We start from the raw sequence: 6,000 nt of genomic DNA, 5'->3' as shown, positions 1-6,000 counted from the left end.
GAGATACGATGTGGATATACCACAGCATATGTATAAGCAGTTGATGAGCACTTAGGTTTTATCCACTTTGGGATATTACGATATTATGAGTGAACAAATGCTGTCATTTGTCTTGGGCATATACCTGGAAAAGCCACAGCTGGGTCATGACGTAGCACTGTGTTTAACTTATTGAGGAACACCTCAACTGTTTTCCAGAGTGGCTATAATATATTCCCAAAAGCAATGTACCAGGATACCAATTTCTTCACAAACTTGCCAATTCCTGCTATTGCTTGATTTAATTTATAACCATCTTAAGGAGTATGCAGGCCTACCACTTTTCGGTTTTATAACATGAATTTTAAGAATATATATATGAAACACTACTGTATATTCTATTATTTGAATCATTCTGTAGCCCTTGGGTTCCATATCATAACCATCCAACTGGGCATCTGAGGCTTAGTTTGTAAAAGGCTTACTAATTTATAATTAAAATGGCCGACCGTTCAATGTCATTGAAGGCAACCAGTTCAGGAACTGTAGGTCTAGTCAGCCAAGATGGCTGCAAAGCAGAAGACCTGATTCATCTGAGAATAAGCAAACATTGTTGGTATGACTATAACCCCCAATTGTGCATTGGGTTTGTGTACTTAAGGTTTGCACTCCATCAAGATATTTCATAGAACAGGGCATGTTCAAAGGGCTTGCAAAACAGTGGGATACACAAAGTTGTTACTGACTTCAGTTACTCCCCAGGAATCCACTCTCCTCTTCCTTAGTTTAGCTTTAATTTGATGGGAACACAGTGAGGAACTGTGACTGGCCACAGAGAACAATCCTTATTCTCGGCTCTGCCTTCCTTGTAAGCTGGAAAAACCACACAGTTCCTCCTACTGAGCAACAAGTTGGCTCTCTAAAGCCTTCCTTCAGAAAGCCAACCTCACAGAAATGTTAACCTCATTCTGTGGCGCTTTCTACCTTATCTCTATCAGGCTGACTCTCAAAAAGACCACCTCTTCATCGCAGAGGTGCAGTGCGTGCTCCTACACAATCGGCTAGTCTCCTGTCCCAGTGCCCCTTGCCTAGCACCTGAGGTGAACCACAGAGATCTCACCTCATCGCCGAAAGCAGGCACAAACTACCTTTGAAAGACAGATTCTGCTCTTTCACGGAGTTCCTGTCTTCCTTGTTCTTTTACTTACCAAACCCCAACCCGAGAAGCCAGAGGCTGTGCACTATCAGCTTGGATGACAATTTCATGAGGCTTCAAGCTCAGAGGACGCACCAGCAGGGACCGAATCGCAGCCCTAACCCCGCCACGACGCGCCCTTCACTCCGGGGACTCGGCCCCCGGGAGCACCCAGGTTCGACCCGGAACGTCAGAGCGGCAGGTGAAGGCACCAGCTCTGCACCTCCACTACCTCCCGCAGCAAAGCTTCAGTGGCGGCGGGGAGCCGGAAGTGACAGGCAGGAAGTCCCGCCTCACTCACAGGGCGGTCTAGCAAGATGGCGGCGCCCAGGAGCCGGTGAGAGGACGTGCGGGTTCCCGGGACAGCTGCACCGGTGCGTTATGGCTGCGTCCCCGCACACCCTTTCCTCGCGCCTCCTCACAGGTATTGTACCCCACCGGGCACGATCATGGGAGAATGCTTTTCTATTGGCCACGCGCGAGACCGTGGTTCCGGCTGGCTGCAACCTTGGAAGCCCTTGGCTTGTCACCTGCCGGGAGGTGACCTTTGGGGTAACCTGAAGGGACGAGGCCACGGAGATGTGGACCAGTTTTGTACCGTAGGCTAGGTGGTCCGTAACGTTGGGTGTCTCGTGCTTCTTTGGGGTGTCAGACAGTGCAAGCTGGAAGGCCGGGTAAACCTGGGGTCTCCCCAAGCCTCAGGCATGTGAGAGCCGCGGTTCCTAGCCACTGCCTTCTAATGACAAGTGACGCACCTGCCCCCATTAAGGAGCTGCCTTCCAGCCTGAAGTGTCACGATGATAACCATGATAATCCTAACTGCAGACTGAATCCCATTGAGACTTAGCTCTGTGCCATCAGTATGGCTCTTTCCGTTAAAAGGACTTTTGACAAATGTTTATTTATCACCAATTCTCGAACAGGTCTCATATCTTTCCTTTACAGAGAGGCCAACCTCTGCACTCTACATAAACTAGGAGCCTTCATCCTTCTTTTCTCATATCACGTTAATTTATCATGGTTAGCACATGCTGTAATTGTTCACACATGCAATACAGATGTACAACACTTCAGTATGTTTCTCCTAGTTAGATACATACTTCGTGAAGGTAAAGATTGCCTGTCTCTCTAGTTCACCCTTGTATCCCTCATGTCTAGTCCAGAACAGTTCCTATGTACATCGACAATACTCAGTCATTTCTGAATGAACGAGATTATTCTGGTAGAAATATTAGGAGGAGATTGGTTTTGTCGCTAGTATCAGTGGATGATGGCCAGTTGGTCCATATTAGAGACAGTATAGTAGAAGTCAAGAACTACCTTCTCACACCCCAGAAGTATTTTGTAGGCCTCACTGTCGCATACAAGCTGCCCTCAGTGTCTGGCTAACAATGGTGTTGATCACAGTGTTTCCCGGAAGTTCTTTTCTAATGTCAGTTTGTGTGATCTCAGAGCAGATCATTTAACTTTTCTGTAATGAAACATTTACTTGTCTATAAATGAAGTAACTGAGCGAGATGATCTCAAAGGTCCCTTCTGGCTCATAAAATGGGGCAGCAAGTGGAAGGGAGGGTAGAAGAGGCAAGGTTGGGCAGTGCTTGGTAATTGTTGAAGCTGGGGGGTAAGAATGGGGACTCCTTGGATACCTCTGTTTTTATATGACTGCCATTTTCCATACTGAAAAGTTTGTGGGGTTTGTTTTTGTTGTTTTGTAGCTGGGGTGGGTGGGAGGGGTGTTCTGAATCTTTCTTGAGTCACTTCTTTGTTACTTTCTGTAATTCCTGCTGTGTGTTCCTTGATCCTGACCCTTGGTCCTCATTTTCAGAGGGCTCCTCTCTTCTTAGTGCTTGACTACCCTCTCTGCATGGAAGCTTCTCCCATATATGTTCCTCAGAGAAGCCTTTCTTTCCACCTTTCTGTTCTGTCTCTCAGCTCCTTATAGGACAATGTTATTTTGATTCCTGAGTCCCACCGTTTAGGAGATAGGCTGCATATGACCCTCTTGTCTCAGGATCGGTTTCTGGAGTGGGAACTAATAGCTTAGTTTCTAAAATTGAGCATACCTTCAGAAAAATCTGCTCCATGTGAATCTATGAAAGATCCCACTCAGAAGTTTGATGGGCAAATTTGGCAGTTAGGATCATTAGGGTTGTTAGGTACCTAGCAGTTACTGCCAAGTTTGCTTATGAAAGCCCAAATTATTTTCATTTCCATTAACTAAGCTTTAGGAACTTTTAAGCCACTGGTCTCCTTAGCTGATTTTAAAAAGCCCCACAGATGAAGTCTAGTGTTAATAGTGAACAGTGGTGTTAGGATCATCTCTCTAGATTTTTAATGCATCTGTGTAAGCCCTGGATATCTTAAAGTGTACATGTGCTTACCCAGGCCTGAAATAGCTTTTATTTTCTAGGTATTTGTTCAGGAACACGTGACACACTTTGACTAAACCAAGTGCTGACGTCATTTATAAATACAGTGTTCCAAGCTGTGTCCCCACCGCCTCCCCACCCCCCTCCCCAGTGGTTGTTGTTTCTGCCATTCTGCAGAATTTCAGCTTGGCCCACCTAATCTTGGAAGAATTTCCAAAGTGGTTCCCAGGCAAACACATATCCATTTGAAAATGAGCGCGTGTCATCATTATGGTTTGAGGATATGATTTCGGTGCCACTTGGCTCACCTCTGCTTTGGGATAATGGCCTTGTATCTCCAGAGGCAGCTTATTCTCACAGTTCAGGAAGGCTACGTGGGCTTGTCAGTCACCAAACATCATTTCATTTTATATCTGGCCAGCGTCCCGAAGCTGTTGCAGCAGAGGTGACTAAAGGAGAGACTGCCATCAAAGATCCGAACTATGTTGATGGGGTTTTCTTTCCTTGGGGAGACGGAAGCAGTGCCTACTCCCTCATCATGAGGTCCTAATGAAAAACCAAATTATGATTCCACCAGCCTTCAACCTAGGGACCCAGTGTGTTTATTGGGTTGCATGTAGAGCATGGCTGAGGGGCTACTGGCAGGAGTGGGGGATCTCAAAGCAGCTGCACTTTCAAGTTTGTACCTAGTATGGAGGATGGCTTCTCCATAGCCACATGGAGCCCCTTCAGTGAACCTTTCCCAGCCTGTTACTCCAGCACCTCTAAGGCCTGAGGCCACATGCAATTAAGGTATAATTGCAAACAAATGGTTGTGAGGAGTGGCTGGACTATCAGGTGAGAGTCCAAGCCCTCCCCAACCCTTCATCTATGAAGGAATGTCAGCAGCTGGCAAACTGGATACTGGTGCACTTTTGCAAGCAGCCAAAGCTGGTCTGGTGCAGATGGAGGCTGTTTTGTTCAAAGGACTGCATTCTACAACATGTGGGAACAGTGTGCATTAAGAAGTGCTGTTGCCAGGCGGTGGTGGCACATGCCTTTAATCCCAGCACTCAGGAGGCAGAGGCAGGCGGATCTTTGTGAGTTCGAGGCCAGCCTGGTCTACCGAGCGAGATCCAGGAAAGGCGCAAAGCTACACAGAGAAACCCTGTCTCGAAAAAAAAAAAGAAAAAGAGAAAGAAAGAAAGAAAGAAAGAAGGAAAGAAAGACAGAAAGAAAGAAAGAAAGAAAGAAAGAAAGAAAGAAAGAAAAAAAGAAAGAAAGAAAAAAAGTGCTGTCATGGGGCTGGAGAGATGGCTCAGCAGTTAAGAGCACTGACTCTTGTTCCAGAGGACCTGGGTTCAATTCTCAGCACCCACATGGCAGCTCACAACTGCTTGTAACTCTGCCTCCAGGGGATCTGACATTCTCACACAGACATGCAGGGAAAACACCAATGGACATAAAAAATAAATAAATCATTAAAAACAAAAAGAAGTGCTATCTTCAGATGCAGATCCCCACAGCCAAACATCAGGCAGAACTGGGAGAATCCTATGGAAGAGGGGAGGAAGGATTGTAGGAACCAGAGGGTCAAGGGCAGCACAAGAACACAGTCCACAGAATCAACTAACCAAGGCTCGCAGGAGCTCACAGAGACTAAACAACAACCAGGGGGCCTGTATGGGTCTGACCTAGGTCCTCCGCATATATATTATGGTTGTGCAGCTTGCTGTTCTTGTGGGACTCCTAGCAGTGTGAGCGGAGGCTGTCTGTGACTATTTTGCCTGCTCTTGGGACCCTTTTCCTCCTACTTGGTTGCCTCATCCAGCCTTATATGAGAGGATGTGCCTCATCTTAATGTAACTTGTTGTGCCGTGTTTGGTTGATGTCTCTGGGAAGCCTGCTCTTTTCTGAAGGGAAACAGTAGGGGAGTGGATTTGGGGGAAAGGAGAAGTGAGGGGGAGGGACCAGGAGGAGAAGGAGGAGGTGGAAACTGTGGTCAGGATGTAATATATGAGAGAAAACTAAATAAAAAATTAAAAATAATAAAAGAGCATCATGATAAAACATAACATGATAGAATAGTGAAAGAGACTGAAAATTTGATAGGTGGAGTGTCGATTGCACACAAGGAAACTGTAAGTAAAGCTGATCCAGGGGTGTGTGGTGTGCTTAGTTGGAAGGTCATAGGCAGTATTGCTGTGATAAAGTAGATGTGCACCTTTGTGTTAGAAATACATGCTGGGTGTGGTGGTTTGAATATAAGCACAGGCATTTGAACACTGGGTCCCCAGAGGTGGTGCTGTTTGGGGAGGATTAAGGGGTGCAGCCTGTGAAACATGGGTTGGGAAAGAGGAGATTCATGAAGCAGGATGGCTGTCTGCATTCTAACTGCTTGACTCTGCTCCAATCTGAGCTCATAGTCTTTGAGTAGGAATAGAAAGAGAGGGTCGGGCGTGACCTGCATGTCTTACC

General features: G+C 46.4%; 1 protein-coding gene across 1 annotated transcript in view; it reads left to right on the top strand.

The window, feature by feature from the left end:
• Window positions 1-1,489: 1,489 nt before the first annotated feature.
• Window positions 1,490-6,000, top strand: part of LOC118589729 (protoheme IX farnesyltransferase, mitochondrial) — a 108,231-nt gene continuing 103,720 nt past the window's right edge. Inside the window, exon 1 of the mRNA XM_036197257.1 lies at window positions 1,490-1,598. The gene's annotated coding sequence lies outside the window, so the exon portion shown is untranslated. The remainder of the gene's footprint in view (window positions 1,599-6,000) is intronic.

The sequence above is a fragment of the Onychomys torridus genome, chromosome 8, assembly GCF_903995425.1.
Source record: "Onychomys torridus chromosome 8, mOncTor1.1, whole genome shotgun sequence".
NCBI lineage: Eukaryota > Metazoa > Chordata > Mammalia > Rodentia > Cricetidae > Onychomys > Onychomys torridus.
The sequence above is the reverse complement of the archived record's forward strand: the minus strand, read 5'-3'. Positions and strand labels throughout refer to the sequence as shown.